This window comes from Pleurodeles waltl, chromosome 1_1, assembly GCF_031143425.1.
Source record: "Pleurodeles waltl isolate 20211129_DDA chromosome 1_1, aPleWal1.hap1.20221129, whole genome shotgun sequence".
NCBI classification, from domain to species: Eukaryota; Metazoa; Chordata; class Amphibia; order Caudata; family Salamandridae; genus Pleurodeles; species Pleurodeles waltl.
The window spans coordinates 135,690,467-135,711,738 of NC_090436.1; positions in this window are offsets into that span (position 1 = coordinate 135,690,467).

The following is a 21,272-nucleotide window of genomic DNA, read 5'->3' on the forward strand; positions in this document are numbered from 1 at the left end:
GTTTGATTCCTTTAGCAGGGCAAGGTTTCAGGCTGTAGTCATAGATGGCTCAACATCATCAGATGCCAGCTGGTTTTGGGTCCAGTCAATTGTATTTGCTGGCTGCAGCGAATGTAGCAGGTGCTGCGGTTGAAGTTAGGCCCACCAGCGATACGCCCTCAGCAGATCAGCTTGGCATTTTGTCCCAGTATTCTGTAGGTTCTCCAGGCAAAACTCCTTGAGAAAGTTTCAAAGTTCCAGGTTTTAAGGTTAGATAGGAGGTGTACACTACAACATTTATCTATGGGCTCATTGGGGAACCACTAAGAGGTCAGGACTGCAGTAGAAGCCTCCAGCAGGGTTCAGGGCAGGTCCAGTTGGATCTGGTCTGAGGGATTCTCACAGGAAAGTGGGCATCTTGTAGCTTATATGTCCCTGAAGCCTAACAGGAGGTCAACCAACTGGCCGTGGAGTCCTCTTCTCTGTCCTGGATACAAGTAGGAGCATGTCCAGCCCTTAGAGTTCTCCTCAGGGGTTACAGTTATCTGTCTTCTACAGATCAAGGGGTGTTCTGAAGAAGGTGTCCCGGGGTGCCACTTTTATGCCTGGCTCTAGCCTGTGGGTAGAGATTACCCCTGGTCACTCCCTGACCAATATGGAAAATGTTTCTAGGGGTAACCCTACCCACTTTTGCAGTTCTGGTGTGTCTTACTGTAAACAGTTCTAAAGTGCCCCTCTCTACCTGAGCCCAAGATGGCAAACCCGTTCGTCATTTGTACAGAGCTTCTGTGCCTTCCCTATAGTGGTAGCCAGGGAAATGAGCAAACCCTCACCTGTGGTCACTCAAAACTGGTTCTGGGGGCATCTCCCTTCCCCCTAGAATTGGTGCCTAGGTGGCTACCAGGACAGTAGACGGGCAGACTCAGGTGCAAACCACATCTGCTTGTGACCAGGAAGGCCCCTTTTAAGATAATTACGTTTCTGGGCACTGCTCAGAAGCCAACCTGTTTGAGGAACAGGGCACCTCTTCACACACAATCTTTTTGTCACACCTTTGGTAGCTAGCTCTCACCTAATCAAGGAGTCATTAGGCTCCTGGGTAACAGTTGGAAGCTCAAGGCAATATGCTTCTAGAGGCTTTAGGCAGACAAAAGGTAACTTTTTAAAAGTACCTTTTGTGAAATATCTTCTACAAATCCGATTTGTAATACAGATTTTAAAAGTCCAAGAAGTAGTTTTTATCTGGTTTCTAGGTGGAGATTACATTATTTAACATTAACATTAACTCCCAATGCTTTCCTATGAAACGGCCAAACCTGGAACAATAAAATAGCTTTTTAGGCCTTTTCACTGTAAGGGACATTCGATGTCTTACTCTTAAATATCATGCAACCTACCTTACGGGCATTTAAGGCTAACTCAGGGGTGACAAAATTGAAAAGGAGGCTTTAGTCTTGTCAAAAGGGGATCTTTTGACAGGTCGAGTTTGCAGTTTAAGTGTGCACAGCCAGGCTACTGGTGGTAGGCCTGCAGACATGTTTTGCATTGCCACTTTAGTGTTGGTACAATATGTGCTGCACTCCCCTAATGACATTTGACTTACAGGCCCTGAGTACACTTTGTACCATATAATACGAACTTATAGGTAAGATAAATGTGCCAATCAGGAATCTAGCTGCTTTAAACATGTTTTAGGAGTCAGAACACATGCAGTGGGACCCGGTTAGCAGTCGCATTGCACAGTCTTAACAAACAGAAGAATCAGTCCAAAAAAGGGGGGTGATTATGCCAAAAAGAGATCTGTTCCTACAGTCGTTCTGCACTGAATAAGATGATGAAACCATCATTGTCACCTAGCAGCCCAGTGGCAGACCAGTCAAGGCTTTCTGCTGGCAGAACCTTGAGGTCTGTTCATCTCCGAATGTGGCGTGGGAAAACACTAGATAGCCTTTATGTTTTGTGGTATACCAATATGAACATCTCACAACATATTTAAACTGCAAGGCAATGTAAAACGTTTACATTTGAAATACTCCATACAATGAGGATGATGATATGTAAAAAATTAGAATGTTTTTCTTAGAAATGTTTTGAAAACTTTGTGCATAAATATGTATTTCAGCCCTTTAAATTCACACACATTAGCCAAGTGCCACAAACCTTTTCCCTAGGACAGGGCAAAATTGTTATATAATTGTTTCAATTGTTAAATGTGGACTGGCAAATTACTTAGTGAATTTGCAAAACTTGAAATAACTTGCAAAAATGCAAAAGAAAAAAATCAGTCCTGTGGATGTATTTTTTAATAAGATCTGAAAGCTTTGCCTCTCACAATTGCCGTTGCCGACTCTTGCAACATGTATGGGACACGCTACCCTAGTTACTGTGCCGCACGAGAGCAAAAAAAAAAAAACATGATATGACACGTTTCTTCGTAATCTCGCGAGGAATAGAACAAGACAGGTTTGTAACAATCTTGGTTGAACCTCATTAATCTCCCGAAGCAGTGGGAGAGAGGAGGGGGTTGCAGCATGCTGGATTTGCGTCCATTACTGAATTAACCAGGCATGTAATTAGTGCCCAATGGAGTAAGGGAAAAGATGCTGTGTTCAGCATTTTCCCGGTTTACTGTGACATCCTATCTAAGGATATCAGGATTTTGAATTGAAATTACATTCGCTTTACGGTATTATTTAGTATGTATGCATTTGTCGAGTTTCTTAATGTATAATTCTGTTACATCTTTGTAATTTAATTAAAGTAAATAACTTGCATCGTGCTCCACTTTATATTAAAGCTGCTCCAGAATGTCTCTGTTTCGTCCTATTGTAGGACAGCTGGCACTGGAGGAGGGTGTAAGGTCATGTTATGATCAGTGATTAGTTTTAAGTTAAGGTGGCAGCTGGAAAACTGCTGCATCTAGGATTTTCTGCCAAAGCAGCACTGATTGATCCACCAATGTGACTGCCTTTGCTGCAGTGGAAGCCACTTTGATCAGTGGGAACCCCAGGTGAGAATTCCACCAATTGTATGGGGCTGAAATTCCTGCCACTTAAAGGGGACACCTTCAGCCTTACATCCTCAGGTTAATAAAATGAGTTTGTTAATAATCAAGTGACTTACACAGCAGCATAAGAAACAATGCTGGTTTCACATGCACTTTACGATAGGGAGGTGACATAACTCGTGTAATTTACTGTAGCATATTTATGCAGAATCACCGCAAAACTTTACAAGATTGAGTGTAATTACATGAGAAGTGTAATGTGGCATTTAGTATTTTTTTTCTCAGTACAAAATGCTCCCTTGCTTCCAAAATGGGCCAGAGGATGCATTTTGCGCTATGAAATAGAGCAAAATGCCACAGAACACGAATAGCATAGCATTGGTTCCTCCAATATACTCCTGCGTTTAGTGCTATTTTCTTAGTGCAAAACGCAGAGCAACACGATCAGCAGCATGAGCAGCTGGTGGCGCCCAATAAATTTGTTGTTTCTGTGCTTATTTGTTCCCCCAAGTTACTCTCCGTTACCTGAGCGTTCATAATTGTGTAATTATTGGTAATTCCGCATCAAAGAGTAACACAGAATTACAGAAATTACTCTAATTGTTTGGCATAATTAAATTTACTCCCAGGCCTACTTCACAAATATATTTGTAATGTTACTTATGTGTTCTCCTTACCGCATATGCTGTGAGGGTTCCCCAGCATGTAACATACTATGACAATATTTTCCTGTCCATTAAAGTTCAGCACCTTCTGTGGGAGTCGTGTTGATGGGACAGCTGTTGGAGATTGGTCAGATGATCTGTAACGTGTGTAGTCCTATATTGGGCACGTGTATCATGCATGGTTGCCAACTACTTGCCTCTTAGTGGGTGAGTCAATGCTTGTGGAACGTCTACCATCAAGGGATCTCCATCTACGGCCGATCAATCACCAATTGTGTGAATGGTGAATCTGGCCTTTGGAGGATACACAAGTGACATCATATACCTTAGCACCAATTAACAATCCCCGAAATAACAGAAACATAATGGATTATGTACTAAGGTTTTGTGTGGGCGCTCACATGGTACAACACGGAGCAAAGATTGTGTCAACTTAGATGTCTTTATAAAAGACTGTTGAAGCACCGCTAAACCGTGTGGCACCAGCACCCGTGGTACACATAGTAAATAACCCCATACTGTTGCTGCACTTCGGGGCCTATTCTTAAATGAAACTATCCGTGATATTCTCAGCCTCCTTTTTTGTACTTTACACATGCTATTGTATATGACTATAAGTATATGAGATTTTGGTACACTGATGATTGCTCACTCTTCCACTAGGCCTAACTGTAATACAAGTCTAGAAGCTGAAAAGTACATATTTATTCTCCCCCCTTTAAAAATATCTGTCTAGCAATTTTATCACCTTCCCGCACACGCACTGAGCAAATAAGTTATATTGGTCCATTTGCCACACTTTCTGCAGCACTGAGAGCAAGCCCTTGAAAGTGTGGGTTGGTAGTATAGATAAGTACTTTATATGTAAATACACTTGAAGTTACACATGTACAGTTGATCCGAAGAACCACTCATCTGACATTGCGTGAGAGCTCCTGAACTAAAATAACTTAAAAACTAGAGGTTTTGTACTGTGCATGCATCTATGTCTGGTTCAGAGCCTAATTTGAGCTGTGATTGCTGCTACTGGTGATTGATAGGCAGGGCGTACTTCCTACGGTGCAGTATGTGCAGTGGCACTGGGAACAAGAGGTCTGAGGGCCCAATTGAACTCAGTCGCAGCTCATGGTAAGGAAAAGGGGCAGGGGGCATGGCATGTGGTGGGGAGACGAAAAAAATATATAATAATAAAAACAAAAAAAATACCTTTCTCGCTGTGCCTCTCCGATCCACTCCAGTCCTCCTCTGTAGGCACAGGCTCCCAGCCTGCCCTGCGTCTAATCCTAACACTGCTTTTACACTGCTGGCAGCATGAAAGCAGCGTTAGGATTGGATGGAGCGCCCAGCCAGAGTGCTCTGAGGCAGAGTGAGAGTCTCTGCCTGCTCTTTCCTACCTAGCAACACAGTGTTGGGTTGTACAGAGCCCAGTGCGCATGTATGTTTGGCTTGCCCGAGACAGCCGGCCAACCAATCATGTGCACTGAGGGGGAGTGCTCTGTCCCTACCATGCCCCATGACCCTGCCCCTTTTACAGTAAAACCATAGTAAACTTAGTTTATTATGGTTTTACTGTAAACGTTTTGCAGCTGCTGCTGGCGGGGGTAGGGGTTGTGACACTCCTCCACCAAAGCAGAGGAGCCGCCCCTGATTGAATGCTAATAATTGCTGTATTGTACTATCCCCAACATCAGTCAAAGGGGTCATTTTCCTTGACATGGCATCCTTGCGATGCTACTGCGGGTGGGGCCCACCAGCATGCTTTTTGGGGGATCAGACCTCTTTTTCATTCTTTGACTTTGACCAGAACAACAGACACAAAAAAGTGAAAGAATGACAAAGAGAAAGACGGCAAGCAGTGAAAAAAGAATAAAGCAGGGATGAAAAAGAACATGCAAGCGTGAGACAAGGAGGCAGGGAGAGTATGGCTGTGGATAAAAGAGGCATGAAGTGGGATAAAGACTATGGGGCCTTGGTATTCGTCATCCCAGACATTATGCAGCACTGGACGAGGGCTTCTAAATACAACTTTGGGACTCAGCACTTTTTTTTCAAAGTGATCAATGGTCTGGTTCACACTTCATGCATGGGTTGCCTTATCTATGATGAAATTCAACCATTTCCAGGTTCACATCTAATATAAGCTCGGAAAACATCTTTACGAATATACCCCTTTATGAGAACTCATAATTTCAGCCATTATATAATTCAGCTCTCCGAGGTGGCTGAAAAGTGACATGTTGGCACTGTATTAAATATAGATAAAATAAACAAATACTCAAAGAAGCACAAATCTAAATAGATATAAATTACAGGTGAAACGTGTATAGGTTTTTGAAGTTTTGTCCATGGTTCATTTCATTGGCCATCTGCCACTAGGTGTTTATAAACATAATTTTGTAAAACGGGGTTGCTGATGCTGGAGTCAGGCCCAGGATGTACATATATCACCCTGCACTACCCCAGCAGTGACAGACACAACCTAACTCGCATGCATTAGCTGCAGTGCCCCCGGTTTGCCCCTGACACTTCTACCTCTTCTGCTGATAAAACAAGCAGGATTAGTTCACTAAGAGAGCAGCCGAGATAGTAATTACACTCTGCACAACTAAACTGCGGAACCCCGGAGTAAATCCCTGAACAATTATTACAATGACTCGATGCATTACACAAATTACAAAAGCCTGGGCCTTTTTTCGGTTTTGGGAAGGGGGAGAGCTGATGGGAGAGGGGCGGTAGGGCACCTTGTTTAAGTGTTCTTGTAAGCCATCTAAGATATTAATGTTGCAAAGCTTCTTATGAATATTTAAGAACATAAAATGGAGATACACTTCAGGTCAACATTACAGCAGAAGCCTGTAACACAGTTGAGTCCACTTAAGTGGGCAATATCCGACATCCGTGACAGATTTAAACACAGTAAGGCCGGGGTAGTGTTTATGGTTGAGGAGCTCAGGCAGGCGGCCCTAATGCTGTTGCGCTACTTACACTGGTGTGGAACGCCGTGTATTTGAATATATTATAACCTTCGTGGTAATTGCGCTGAGTGGTACCCAGAGAGGTCTGGGGGGCTTTTGGAAAGGCGGGGAAGGAAGCCACATTTTATTGCTAATCCGTTTACAAAAATGTTGTCAAATAGAAAACCGCATCCAATGCCCAGATATTTTCACCAAAGTTGTGAAAAATCAATTTACTTTCTGAAAGGAACAGTTTTTCCTTTGCTGCTAGGGGTTATCCCAAAGCCATGCCCCTCAATAGTGGGACCTGACCTTTTCTTTTTAAATTTGTCGAAATGCCTTCCTGACTCGGGAATCGAAGAGAAACCCACAGGAAACAAGGATAACGCCTGTCAGTGCACAGGCAATTTGCATAACTATTTGCCTGATAAATGAATCTGCATATATAGCCCTCATAATGCGGTGCATTGACCTCCACTAGCCTTCTCCCTTACAAGGGAGTAGAGCACTCACATAATTCGGTCTTTGTCTGGTAAAGAAGGGTCAGGAGATGTAACCACTGGAAATTAGCATCCATAGAAGGTCATTCTCATTGATTTAAAGAGTGCCACATATGGCTGGAAACGAAAGATGCAGGTACAACACAATTGGAACGAACCATTTACAACTGAGGATGACTGACAAGCAATCCAAAAGTGGTCTAGATAATGGTTGCCTTGTTTGATGTCGGTTTTATGCCCATTCTTTCACTGCTAAATTCTCAAAAATGAGAGAAATAGCGACTATTAAGACAAAGGATAGATTGAAACAGAATGCAATGGCGATTGAACTACAGATTCCTAAACTTCAGTTAAAGGCAAAATAGGGGACACGCAAAATGAGTTAGCAAGAGAGACACAGTACCATACATCACAAGAAACCTGTAAGTGTCCTAAACAATATTGAGTTAGATTTTTAGATTTGGAGGAAGATAGGATTAGTCATTCCTGTGGCATGCCTTTGCCCCGCCCACTTGCTGGAGGTATATCTAACCACTTCCCATGTAGGAAAACATGCCAAAAATCTTAAGGGGAGGGGCAGGGAAGGTATGGGGGATAAATACAAGAAGAAATTATAATTAAAAAAATACCTTTTTCCCTTGGTCGCGACCGCCACCTCATGCTGCATTGCTCCTCTGGTCGTCTTGTGGTGTCCCAGGATTTTCTAGGACACCAGCACAGACTCCCCAGCAATTCTGACACTGCTTACATGATAAGCGTAGCATGTAAGCATTGTCAGGATTGGTCTGAGCAACTGGGAGTGCTGCTCAAACAGAAGCCTGCAGTCTGTCCTGTTTCGCCAACCCATCTGTGCATACAGCCAGGCTGGAGAAACCAAAGTGCGCATGTGTGTTTGGCTGGCCTGAGATGGCCAGCCAAGCACATATGTGCACTTAGTACTCTCCCCCCCCCCACATTCCACAGCCCAGCTCCGCCCTGAACACGCTGCTGGCTGTGCCAGCAGATGAGAGATAAAATGATAACTAAATATTGTTTTATCTTTCATCTCCTGGCATAGTCAGGGGGGCGACACTCATTAGCCAATGCGAAGACCGCCCCTGAAGACATGGTATTAATGCTGTTGAAACACATTTCTTCATTTTTCATACTTCAATAATGACTAAAGCTGAGAACATCCAGAACATAATTGGAGGAATAAGAAACATAATTGTGAATCATCAGTTGGATGTAATTAAAAACAATCATAAATACTGATTGGATAGAATGGGCAAAGCAAATATACAATACCCCGTGTGGTCTCCTTGATTGAAAATGAAGTAAAGTGATTAAATAAAATAATTCTCTATTATTTTGGACAGAAGTCATTAGAAAGATGCAACTGTTTAACCACTCCTCCTATTATTGATAATCACCACTATATAGATCAGAGCATCACCGCAAATTAATGGGGGCTGTCAATTTTAAGGTAAGTCAAAATGTGTAAAAGTGGACAAAAAAGAGATGCACCACCATATAAGGAAACTGTACGGTGTAAAATGTGAAATACTGTTTTAAGTTGATGAGAGGATTGATCATATATCCTGAGGAAGACTAAAATCAAGGAAGGAGTGAAAACATAACAACTAGCTTTAGGGCGTTAAATAGATCTGCCTTGACCAAATTTCCATGCTAATGCAAGTAACTAAAGTCGTCCCCAAATCCTTTAATACATGTCTGCACAGTATTCATGGCCCTACGTACCAATATCTTCCTAACCTCAGTTAAAGTCTTAGGCTGATATTTCGACTTGGTTTGTGCAGCATTTAAATTAATTATGGATGCCAATGTAATGCACACTTGATGATATCTAATTGTTTGTGCTACTTTCCATAGCTGTAGCGTAAACAAATGAAGCAAATGCTACACATAAAAAACAATTACATCTGGCCGTAAGTTCATTGTTTCTGTGTGTTTACGTCTGGACAGAAAATCTTTCACATGGCCAAACGTAATTGTGCCAGGATTCTACCAGATTGCAGTAGCAGTACACAGGTTCCTCTTGTGGCTTTTCAGAGTAGGCGTAGAATTCCTATCATTGAGTAGCAGAGCCAACAACATTTTTGCCTTGGGCACAATTGCTGGTACAGAGCTGGTGCATTTGCCATCTGTGTCACTTTATAGCTAAACATTTTTCTAAAGTTAATGGGTCATCATGGGATCCCTGACCTTTGTGAATGCATGGTCAGAAAATATTTATTTGCATGATGTTGTGCAAGGGACCACTGACTGCTTCCATCATACATTTAAAGTCAAAATGGTTTGCTAGTTTATGTTTGGTAAACCCCTGCTGATCTAGTGCAGCATATGTACAATTGTTGACTTCTCAGTATGAAGGCTATCACTGACATGGTTGTATGCTAAGATCAGCAGGCCAGCATTCCTGTGAGTGCCGCCATTCCCTAGGTGCTTACAAATCGAGACCTACGTCGTCAAGATTGCAGAAGTAGGACATTTGCTAAACCATGTTTCAATTAGGGTACAGTGTCAGTTCGGTTGTATAACCACAGATCTCCCAACTTGGCAAATGTAAGCTAATGAATGTGGCAAACTGGGATCTACAATACCTGATATAGGTACACAGGGCCCAGAGTAACACATTTCAGGTGAAATGACTACACCTGTGCCCATGTATTCTGTCACGGATGATCAAAATGGACACTGTCAGCATATATTTGTTAGTTTTTTTGATTTAGATAAATGGCCAACCCATATTTAGCATAACATTGTCATCAAGTAACACACAGGATCCCTGCCATCATGGTGTCATAGAGGGCATATACGGCTATGGGTACACTGCCAATGTGGCATATGTAGCCTACATACAACACAGGCACACATATAATGGACCATTGAAAGCACAATAATTCCAGAACTAAACTCAACCCACATGAGCATCACACAGTAACTCATTTTCCCTTGATGCACAAGCCACAATACCTGAGTCACTGGTATTGCAGTGCACCAGGAATGTGGCTTTGCATGTCTCTCATAATAAATGATGAAATGGAGTACCCTCTAGAAACAATTCTGCACTAAATTGAGTAATTATGTTTGGCACCACATGATTGTTAGGGCCAGTGCATGTGTGCACATGTGTGTCTATCACTCACTAGAGTGACAGTGTCAATGCATGTTTGCAGTAGTATGTCTGTTGGGGTGTCTACATGCCTGATGTGCTGCTCCATCATATAAAATGTAACACCCAGTAATTTGTTTATCCAATTTCTGTACAGGGAGCAGACATTGAGCACATTTCACCCTTCCATGTTTTACAGGTGGACCATCCCCCTACACAATTGGTGAAGTGGCTCGATTTGCGGACCCAGACGTATCCAGTAAGTGTTGATATGTTTGTCCTGTTTTTTGTTTGCAGCTGTTGTGTGATTGACTCCTGTGTGTTGGACTCATTGCAAGGTTTGATGTGCTGGCACATGATCTGATATGTGACTTGGCTGGAGGTTGACATTTTGTTCCATGTTTGAGTTGGACATTCAGTGGCGGAGTCATATATTGGGAGTCGAGTGCTGCGCTATAGGCATGGGCAGGTGAACAGGGTGATTTTTTGCTGCATGTATGCCAATGATTAATTTGTTAGTTTCATGATTTAGTCAGCAAGTCATACCCTAATTCACACAGACCAGTGATGCCGAAGTATTACCCACAAACTTGAGCATCCCTGTTAACTAATGAACATGTAGGACTGTATGTTTGACTTCCTAGCAGCATCTAGCTCCACATGTTGTGCTCCGTTTATGTGGCACTTGAGTGAAATGTCATAGGTGTGCATGCAGGTCAAGCCCAGATGGTTGCTTGCATCTATGTGCTTGTTTTTGGAAAGGTGTCAGTGAGATCTAATGATGTTGACAATTGTCCGCAGTAAGAAACATAAATGTGGATGTGATTGTCCAATGTTTGAGTCAATCTTAGTTAGCAGCTCTCCTTACCTGTGGTGGGCTGACTAAACCCATGGACAGGTATCCAAAGCTTCCTGCCTGTCCTTGATGTTTGAAAGTATGTGTTGCATGTCCTTCCCCCCCTGAGGCACAGGGTTAGGGTTAGGAAGTATGTGTACCTAGGAGTGAGGATCCCGGTGTAGAAGACAGACATGTAATTCAAACATTCATTTGTTCCAACCTAGGATGCCCCCCACATGATTAGCAACTGTATACCGTCCAGGCAATTCAATTTACAAATCACAGGTCTTGTGGGCCTTGGCTGTCTTCCAGAAGATAGTCATTAGTTGGCCTGACACATGTGGAGTACTTGCAGCATTTGTTATGTGACCTATAGCAGTACAAAGATGCACAGATCATTTTAGTAGGTACATATCTTTTTGTGCATTGCTGTGCTGTTAGATAGTAGATGTGTAGGCTGTGTTGGCCTGTCATTCCTCAGGGACATTCTATGATCTGTACTGTGATTTGGACAGTACCAGCTATTTTTGAGGAAGTGTTACAATATCATCTGTAGATGTATCACATAATGATGTCACTGACGTTTGGCTTTCTCTATTTTTACAGCTGCCAACATGAATGCCCATGAGATCAGGGAATTCTAGAGGCGGGCAATGCGTTACCGCCACATACTAGATGTGGAGTCTGGGTTCTGCAATATGGCACGCCGGTATCGCCATGAGAGAGCCACAGGGGTCTGGATGGCATTTGCCCAAGGGGGGACATCCTTGCCCACAACAGCCACCACCACCACCACCACTACAGCTCAGATCACAGTCACCCAAAGGATGACAGCCACTGTTGCAGGTCCCTCAACCTCATCTGCCCCTGGCCCACAGACAGCAGCTCCTGCACCTTCCCCTCAAGCACGGCACCGGCACCAGCAGTACCATCAACAAGTGGAACACAGACAACCCCAGCTGCAGTCATAGACAATGTAGAATTTCAGAACATGAGACGTGACATGCAACGGATGTTGTGCAGGATGGACAGGCTGCAGCAGGAGGTGTCCCGTAATAGCAGGAGACTTTGGGGTATTAAGAAGATCCTGTGGAGGGCCAATTTGTGACTTTTGGATCCTCACCCATGGTTCCCTACCCTCCCTCCTCTTTCCTGGTTCTTATCTTTAGTGCATTTAGGGAGTTTAGTGTTAGGTTAGAGTAGGCTGTTAGTTTAGTTAGTATAAGTGGGTTGGGGGTGGAGGGGGTTATATTATTACATGTTTTTTTTGTGGGTGGGTTGGTGGTGGATGATGTTGGGGTTTATGTGTAAAAAAAAAAAAAAGATTTAAAACAAATATGAAAAAAAAATACCAAAAAAATCTATATTTATTTAGGATAAGTTAGTATGGCCCTCATTACAACCCTGGCGGACGGGGGAGAAGTGGCGGTATCATGACCATCCGCCACTTCTTCACTCCGACCGCCAGGGCGGTGACGACTGCTGGGCTGGAGACTTCGGTCTCCAGCCAGGCGGCCGTCACCAGACCGCCGGCGGTATCAGGACCCTGCATACCGCCATGGATTTCGGGTGGTTTGGAACCGCCATGAAATCCATGGCAGTAGGCACTATCAGTGCCAGGGAATTCCTTCCCTGGCACTGATAGGGGTCTTCCCCACCCCCCTCCCTCACCCTAAGTCCTCCCCCCGCAACCCTCTGCCACCCCCCAAAGGTGGCAGGACCCCCCTCCCCACCCCCACCACCAACATACACACACCCCCTCCCCACCCCCAACATGCACATACACACACCCCTACACGCACACATACACTACAACAACACATACCCACACACATACAAACAGACATGCACACAGACCGACCCGCACACATTTCCCATACACACAACACAAACCCCGCATGCATACACGCACTCACACACCCCCTCTACACACTCACATGCACACCCCCATGCACGCACACAACGCACAACACCCCCCTCCCCTAACGGACGATCAACTTTGCTTGTCCGTTGATCCTCCGGGAGGGGACGGGATCCATGGGGGCTGCTCCGCCCCAAGCACCCCTTCACCAGAACACCGCCACACCGAATCATGAGACGTGATTCGGTGGGCGGTGTTCTGATGACGGGGCGGTGGAGGTTGAGCATCCTCCATTTTCCCGTCGACCGCCAGTATGGCTGCTGGCGGCTCTCTGTCCAAAAAAGGACAGAGGGCTGCCAGCAGTCATAACACACTGTGCGGAAAACCGCCTGCACTGGCGGTCTGCAGCATGGCGGTACCTCAGCGGTCTTTCAAAAAGACAGCCGAGGTCCCAATGAGGCCCAAAGTGTTTAGGTTAGTATATGTTGTCCTACATGTGTCCCGTCATATAAGTGGGGTGGGGGGTTGATGTTTAGAGTGTTTAGTTAAATGTGATAGGTAAATTTAGCTTAGAGTAGTTAGGGCCAGTTGTGGGTAATGTGTAGTTAGGATAGGTTAGGTTAGTTAAGGTGTTTCCCTTAGTTTTAGTATCCTTTATTACTGTGAAATAAAGTTTTAGGTACTCCTTTACGGTATGTGTCATATGCTTGGGGATCAGGGCCTTGGCATGGGTGAACAGTGTCAATTTAGTATTTGCATTTGTGTTCCATTCTGTACCAGAATCCCATTATTGACATGGTTATTCACAATTCCTAATGTGCAGACAAAGCTACTTCTCTATGCATCTGCCATCCATTGCACCCACCACTCAAGGTTCCCATGGTTCCCAATGTGTTGTGAAGTTTGGATGTGTTTTTAAATATGTCATCGTTTGAGGCCTGATTTGGAATCTTGGGCACTGTGGTACGTCTGCCTACAGCCTGATGTTCATGTGAACCTGATAAGCTGAGTAATGTTATATTCTTATGAAGTATTGTATACATAAATCTCACCAATCATTTCTTACATTGTACTCCCAGGTTACATATTTGTCCATACACTCGTACACATCCATTCCTGCTGTATGGTGTGTGTGTGATGAAAGATTATAGTCAGATGTCACATACATAAAGATTGTCTTGAAGGGAATGTTGGTCAAATTGATTTTCAGATTATACATACCTTGAAGCAGACTTTTTCAGTCCAACACAGCATTATACTGTTTGTTTTCAATTCACTTCAGAAATAAGCCTCAGGAAGGGCAGATGATGATAAAATCCAGACCCCGTTCATAGTTATCATCCAACAATCTTTCAACGCCGTTGTATTGACATTCTATGGCCATGTGACATACATTACTAATCTCCTACACAGTTTATGTGTCACATTACACAGAGACAAAGTGGTTGTGTAAGTGCTATTTATTTTAAAGTGCTGTAGTGCAATAATTACATAGTCCAGGATTGTGAGTCCATTAGTGGGACGCCTTCTATTGTGATGCAACACAAGTGCAATGGGACATGTCATTGGACATGCTGGGGTGAAGTGTCATACAGTGCAGAGGAACATGAATTGCCAATGAGGTAGTGAGAGACAATCACAGAGCATAGTGTCAAGGTAAATAGTGTGCTGGAGAACAGTGCATGTGACCAACTGTAGCAAGACTGGCATGTTAACAAGCACAGGATCTAGGATATCAGTGCCCAGGTGGCATGGACTTGTGCTACCGGCTACGGGTGAAGGCGATCTGTTCCACGTCTTCATCTTCTGATGTGTGTGTCGTCTCTTCTTCCCTTGGTGGTGGTAGGTTTGAAGGGGCAACACACACTTCAGTGTTTGAAGACGTGGAGTCAGAATTCCCGGTAGCTGCCAACTGTGGGGCTATAAAGGGCATTACTGCAGCAAGGAGGAGCTGCTGGGTCTTGAGTATAGGAGCTACATCACTGTGGTAGGCAGCCAGGTCGGCCCTGAGGGGGTCATGGTTGCATTTGTGCACGCAGTGAAAGGTTTGGGATGCCAGGTGTTGTGGCAACTCCCTTACTGCTGTGGTGAATTCCCTTACACATTGTTGTAGTCCTTGCAGGATGGATGGTAGCGCTTGCATGGCTGCTGCCTGTTCTGCAGATGACATTATGCACGTGCGCATCCTCTCAAGGCTGGATGCCATATTTTGCATCCCCACCGCACCTCCTTGGCCAGCTCCCTCTGTACTCCAACTACAGTCCTCTCAAAGGTGGTACCAGTGTCCTCGGAGTCCTCAGCTGGGTTGGAGCTGGCACGTCGTACTATTGGGGTGGTGGGTGGCTCCTCTGTGATGGCTGCTACTTCTGTGCTCCTCCTTGCGACTGAAGGTGGGGTCTGAAGGGTTCCAAGGACATCTTGGAGGGTCTGCTGGCCAATGTTTGTCAGCTTGTCATCCATGTCATCAGGAAAGTCCAGGACAGGCATATCCCCAGGAGAGCCATCATCCTCTGCAATGAGATATTGTACAATTAGTGTGTCTGTGTTGTGGCATTTGTAATGTGACGTTACTGACTTCCTATTAGTGGAACATTGTAATCTTGGTTCCTGTTCGTTGTTCCTGTCATTAAGACTATAATTGTCCCAGGCCCGTGCCCCACCTGTATGTCACATGTAGTGTGGGAAGTTTGGGGAATTGTCTGCGTCACATCCTCCAGGTGTAGGTTCTGTCCAAATTGTATGTTGCCACCTTATTGTCCTACTCAACCCTCCGTCTACTTCCTTTATCATGGTGAGGCCTTGCACTGGCTGTGGGTGTTCTGATGCCACTTGCACCACACTTAACAATCTGGAACTGACCCAGTCTCGGAAATTTCACATCCACCTATATGTTGCTGAGACCTAGCATATACTATGAATAACATTGGCATGACACGATTCAGGTGTCAGCACTGGTAGTGTGTAATGTTGATGTTGGGGAATGTGTGCTACATTGGATTGCAGTGATGGTCCTGGCAGTGTTCTATTTCCTCTTATGATTGTGCAGGTGTGTTTAACTAGCTAGACACATATTTCCTCCCCCTCAATGCTGTTGTCTTAGTAGTATGACAGTTGGGAAATAGCAAGGTGGCATTGCAGCTATTGTAACACAGGCACGGGATAGACCCTGAAATGTGCAGCATGGTTATGACATTACTGCTGTGTACTTCACAATGTAAGTAACAATACCTGATGTTTATTGCACCTATAGACATGAACACTTGACAGGATTTGCACTTTGTTAGGAATTACAGGGGATTGATAACGTCGTCATCCTGAACCCTCTATATTGGGTGTGTTTGATCCATGGGCACGTAACTGACATAAGCTACTTGACCTGCACACACAGCACAGGTGGTAGTGGCAACTGTTGTCAAAGGTAAATACCACCTGCGGATATGGCGACAATACCATCTGTCGTGTGACAGCAGGCCAGTTTTACGTTGTACCCTACCCTCCTGGACTGGCTTTGCCTTTCCAACAGCCTTGGCATGGCAGAGTACCCCCATGCCAAGGTTGTTGGTGTAGTGTTGTGCTGTGCCCCAGGTTTCACCTGCAAAGCATGCACCCATGCACCCATGCCATGCCCCTTTGCCCTTTCCACTACCTGATTATCATGGCTGACATGCATTGTGTAGTAGGTATGTCCGCCCCCGCTTATAGTTAACATTTAGGCATTTCTGTCCCCCATGAAACTTACCCTGCATCTGTGTGGTTTCCTGGTAGTCTGCGCTGTCCTGTCCTTGAATCCCTGTGACGATCTCCTCAGGGATGACGGCTGCCACCATCTCCTCCATGTGGTCCAGGGCCTCCTGCGGTGTTGGACTCCCGCCTCCAGTCTGCAGTGCTGCCTTCCTGTTCCTTGCCATCTTTTCCTTGGTCCTGCGCTTGCAGTCATGACAGTGTTTCTTGCACTCAGTGACTGTTCTCTGTACTTCTGCCACACTGTTTATCTTGTCGACAATTTGTTGCCAAATTGCCTCTCTCCTCCCATTGGCAATTTTGAGGTGACAAAAAGTTGATGCTGGTGTTCCGTCACCTCTTTCACCAGTTTTTCATGCTCCTCTGCACTGAACCGGCACTTCCTTTTCTTCTTCTCCCTCTCCTGGGTCTTGTCTGGGTCCTCCTGGCTGGTTCCTGGTCGGTTGTAGTCTTCCTGGGGTCTCTCATGGCTTCTGGGATCCATTCTGGGGCTCCTTTGCACATTTTGCTGTTTTTGCACAGCTTTTTGATGTTATTGCGGCGAAAAAAGGTGCATATCCGGTTTGCGACGTCCTAAACCGGATTAAAGTAATTTTCGCCACATTATTGTTGTTTTTCTTCACAATGTGGTGCAATGGCTTGAGTGAAAAAAATTTACTCTAACCCGTGGTTTGCGACACAGAGCGTCAAAGTATAAATTTGACACCCGGGTCGCGCAAAGAAATGTCGTTAGCCGGCGTTAAACCTTTTGACGCAAAACTGCGTCTGCGCAGTTTGCGTCAAAAAGTATAAATGTGGCCCTTAGACCCTCATAACCTTTTGCCCACATAAGCTACCCACACCAAATTTGTGTCCTTTTTTTCCAACATCTTAGGGATTCTAGATGTACTCAGAGTTTGTGGGTTCCCCTGAAGGAGACCAAGAAATTAGCCAAAATACAGCAGAAGAAGGCTTGTGGTTTTTTTCCCTGAAAATGGCATCAACAAAGGGTTTGCGGTGCTAAAATCACTATGTTCCAAGTTTTCAGGAACTGGCAGACTTGAATCAGAAAACCCAATTTTTCAACACAATGTTGGCATTTTACTGGGACATACCCCATTTTTCGGATTTTTTGTCCTTTTAGCCTCCTTCTGGTTAGTGACAGAAATGGGTGTGAAACCAATGCTGGATCCCAGAAAGCTACACATTTCTAAAAAGTAGACAAAGTTCTGAATTTAGCAATGGGTAATTTGTGTAGATTTTACAAGGGTTTCCTACAGAAAATAACAGCTGAAATAAAAAAAATATTGAAATTGAGGTGAAAAAAACAGCCATTTTTCTCCATCTTTGACTCTGTAAATTGTTCCTGCAATGTCAGATTTTTGAATATTTACAGTTACATCTTCTGGACCCTTCTGATTACGGGGATATATAGGGCTTGTAGGTTCATCAAGAACCCCAGGTACAGAGATCCAATAAATGAGCTGCACCTTGCAGTGGGTTTTCATTTTATACCGGGAATACAGCAATTCATTTGGTGAAATATAAAGAGTGAAAAATAGGTCTCAAGAAAACCTTTGTATTTCCAAAATAGGCACAAGATAAGGTGTTGAGAAGCAGTGGTTATCTGCACATTTATGAATTCCGGGGTGCCCATACTAGCATGTGAATTACAGGGCATATCTCAAATAGACGTCTTTTTTGCACATTGTCTTACATTTGGAAGGAAAAAATGTAGAGAAAGACAAGGGGCAATAACACTTGTTTTGCTATTCTATGTTCCTCCAAGTCACCCGATAAAAATGGTACCTCACTTGTGTGGGTAGGCCTAGCGCCCACGACAGGAAATGCCCACACAACGTGGACACAACACATTTTCCCAAAGAAAACAGAGCTGTTTTTTGCAAAGTGCCTAGCTGTAGATTTTTGCCTCTAGCTCAGCCAGCACCCAGGGAAACCTACCAAACCTGTGTATTTTTTTAAATTAGACACCTAGGGGAATCCAAGATGGGGTGACTTGTGGGGTTCTCACCAGGTTCTGTTTCCCAGAATCCTTTGCAAATCTCTTAATCTGGCTAAAAAAAACACCTTTTCCTCATATTTCTGTAACAGAAAGTTCTGGAACCTGAGAGGAGCCACAAATTTCCTTCCACCCAGCGTTCCCCCAAGTCCCCAGATAAAATTGATACCTCACTTGTGTGGGTAGGCCTAGCGCCCGCAACAGGAAATGCCCCAAAGCACAACGTGGACACATCACATTTTCCCAAAGAAAACAGAAGTGTTTTTTGCAAAGTGCCTAGCTGTGGATTTTGGCCTCTAGCTCAGCTGGCACCTAGGGAAAACTACCAAACCTGTGCATTTTTTAAAACTAGACACCTGGGGGAATCCAAGATGGGGTGACTTGTGGGGCTCTCACCAGGTTCTGTTACCCAGAATCCTTTGCAATCCTCAAAATGTAGCTAAAAAAACAAATTTTCCTCACATTTCGGTGACAGAAAGTTCTGGAATCTGAGAGGAGCCACAAATTTCCTTCCACCCAGCGTTCCCCTAAGTCTCCCGATAAAAATGGTACCTCACTTGTGTGGGTAGGCCTGGTGCCTGCGACAGGAATAGATCACACAACGGTTAATGTTGGTCCTTACGTGAGGCTGCTGTTGACCCTGGGGTGATCCATTCCTGACGCAGGCACTAGGTATAGGCACTCAAGTGGGGTAGTGTTTTTATCAGGACAGGTGAGGAATCACTGGGTGGTAGGAATTTTGTGGATCCCAGCATATTCCTGTAGTCTGTGTGACAGAAATGCGAGAAAAATAGAGTTTTTATTCAACATTTCAGCTTTGCAGGGTATTCTGGGTAAGAAAACTTTGGGGAATCCACACAAGTCACACCTCTGTGGACTCCCCCGAATGTCTAGTTTCCAGAAATGTTTGGGTTTAGTATGTTTCTCTATATGGCCGCCGAACCCAGGACCAAAAACACAGGTACCTGCCTTACTAAACCAGTTTGTTTTGTGATAGATAATTTTGATGTCTCCACAATACGATTTGGGCTTTGGAATTTGGGGCTGAACTAAATTGGGGAGCTCCCAAGAGAGCACTCTCTCTCTCTGCTTGCCGCCGCATTCCCCTGCTCTCTGGGTTGGGCTAACCCACTATTACCCCGTTGCACAGACTGTGTTTGTGAAGGGACAGCAGGACTGTCCTCATCACCTCCCTCATAATTTACTGGAAGAGGAGTTATCGAATGGGACTCCTCCGACTGAAAAATCACTCCAGAGTCTGCACCATTGTCCTATCCCTCAGATGCTGTCTCAGTATCTGATGTCTCAGTCTCTGATCCTATGTCAGAGCTGTCCTCTATAACCCGAGTGACAGCAGCAGTCATCCATCAAGATGCCATCTCTGCTATTGGCTAAAATGTTGCTCTAAAACACTAGCCTACATAGACAGTCACAAAATCGATGGTGTGTGTGAGATACGTGCAACAGTAGAGGCCACCTTACCTGTGCTTCTTCCCTCAATCAGCACGTTCTTTCAAGACACTCAAAAAACACCTTGTCACATACCATTCGTCACAGTCTTTAGCACCTCCTGCGCCCAGTCCAACAATCATTATTGGTGCTCCCACTCCTTCCTCCTCGGATTCCCTCATTACCACCCAGCAAAAGTGACCAACATCTCTCCATAGCCACCCCCACCCTGCACATACATTTCATTTGTATTATAGCGCAGGTAATGGCTGACTTTACTAATGTACTCAGCTATTTACATAAAATACAGATTTGCTCTTTGCTGTAGGCACATAAACCTTCTGCTCTTCTTTATGGCACTAAAACTGCCACTAGACAAAAGTCTGATTCTTTTGTAGCAGAAACATAATCACAATATTTACTTGACTTATTTATTGCTGCCTAAAAGCTACAGTTGAAATGCTTCAGTTGAAGTATGTGCATTGCTTTGAAGATATATATATATAGATCACTTTTATATGTGGGTCTGGTTTTCCTGGGGGCCGATCGCAGCCCCCAGGGAAACCACACATGTATTGACAAAAGTGATATATATATATATATATATATATACATATATATATAGATCTATCTCTATGATAGATATATCATTGTAGATATATCTATATATATATATATAGATCTATATTTTTTTTAGTAGGTGTATGGTTTCCTTGGGGGCCACAATGCCACCCAGGGAAACCCTACAACAACAAAAAAAAATATTGCCCCCACAGGGGGTCGCCCTGCCCACGGGCGACCCCCTGTCCATTTCTTTTTATTCTTTGTTGTTCTGTTGTTGCAACGCACCCGAGGATTTATTAACCCCCTCCCTGGTGTCGGCCACTGGTCCTGACCCGCACCAGGGAGGTAGTGTGGGCGTCGGCCAACTGAAAACATGACAGAAATGTGAAACTGAACATATGAAAATATAAAGCAGGCAGTTTACGCTCATGGTACTTCCCAAAAAATGTCTGGGGTGTGGTAACTCCTGAAACAGCTGGCCACACACAGCCCAGGCTTTGAAGGGCAATCGTCCCTCCGGATACCTCTTAGGACACATACTCTACATTTCTTAGTGGGCAAGTCTTTTTTGGGAATGGGAGGAATGTGATCTGGAAAGTT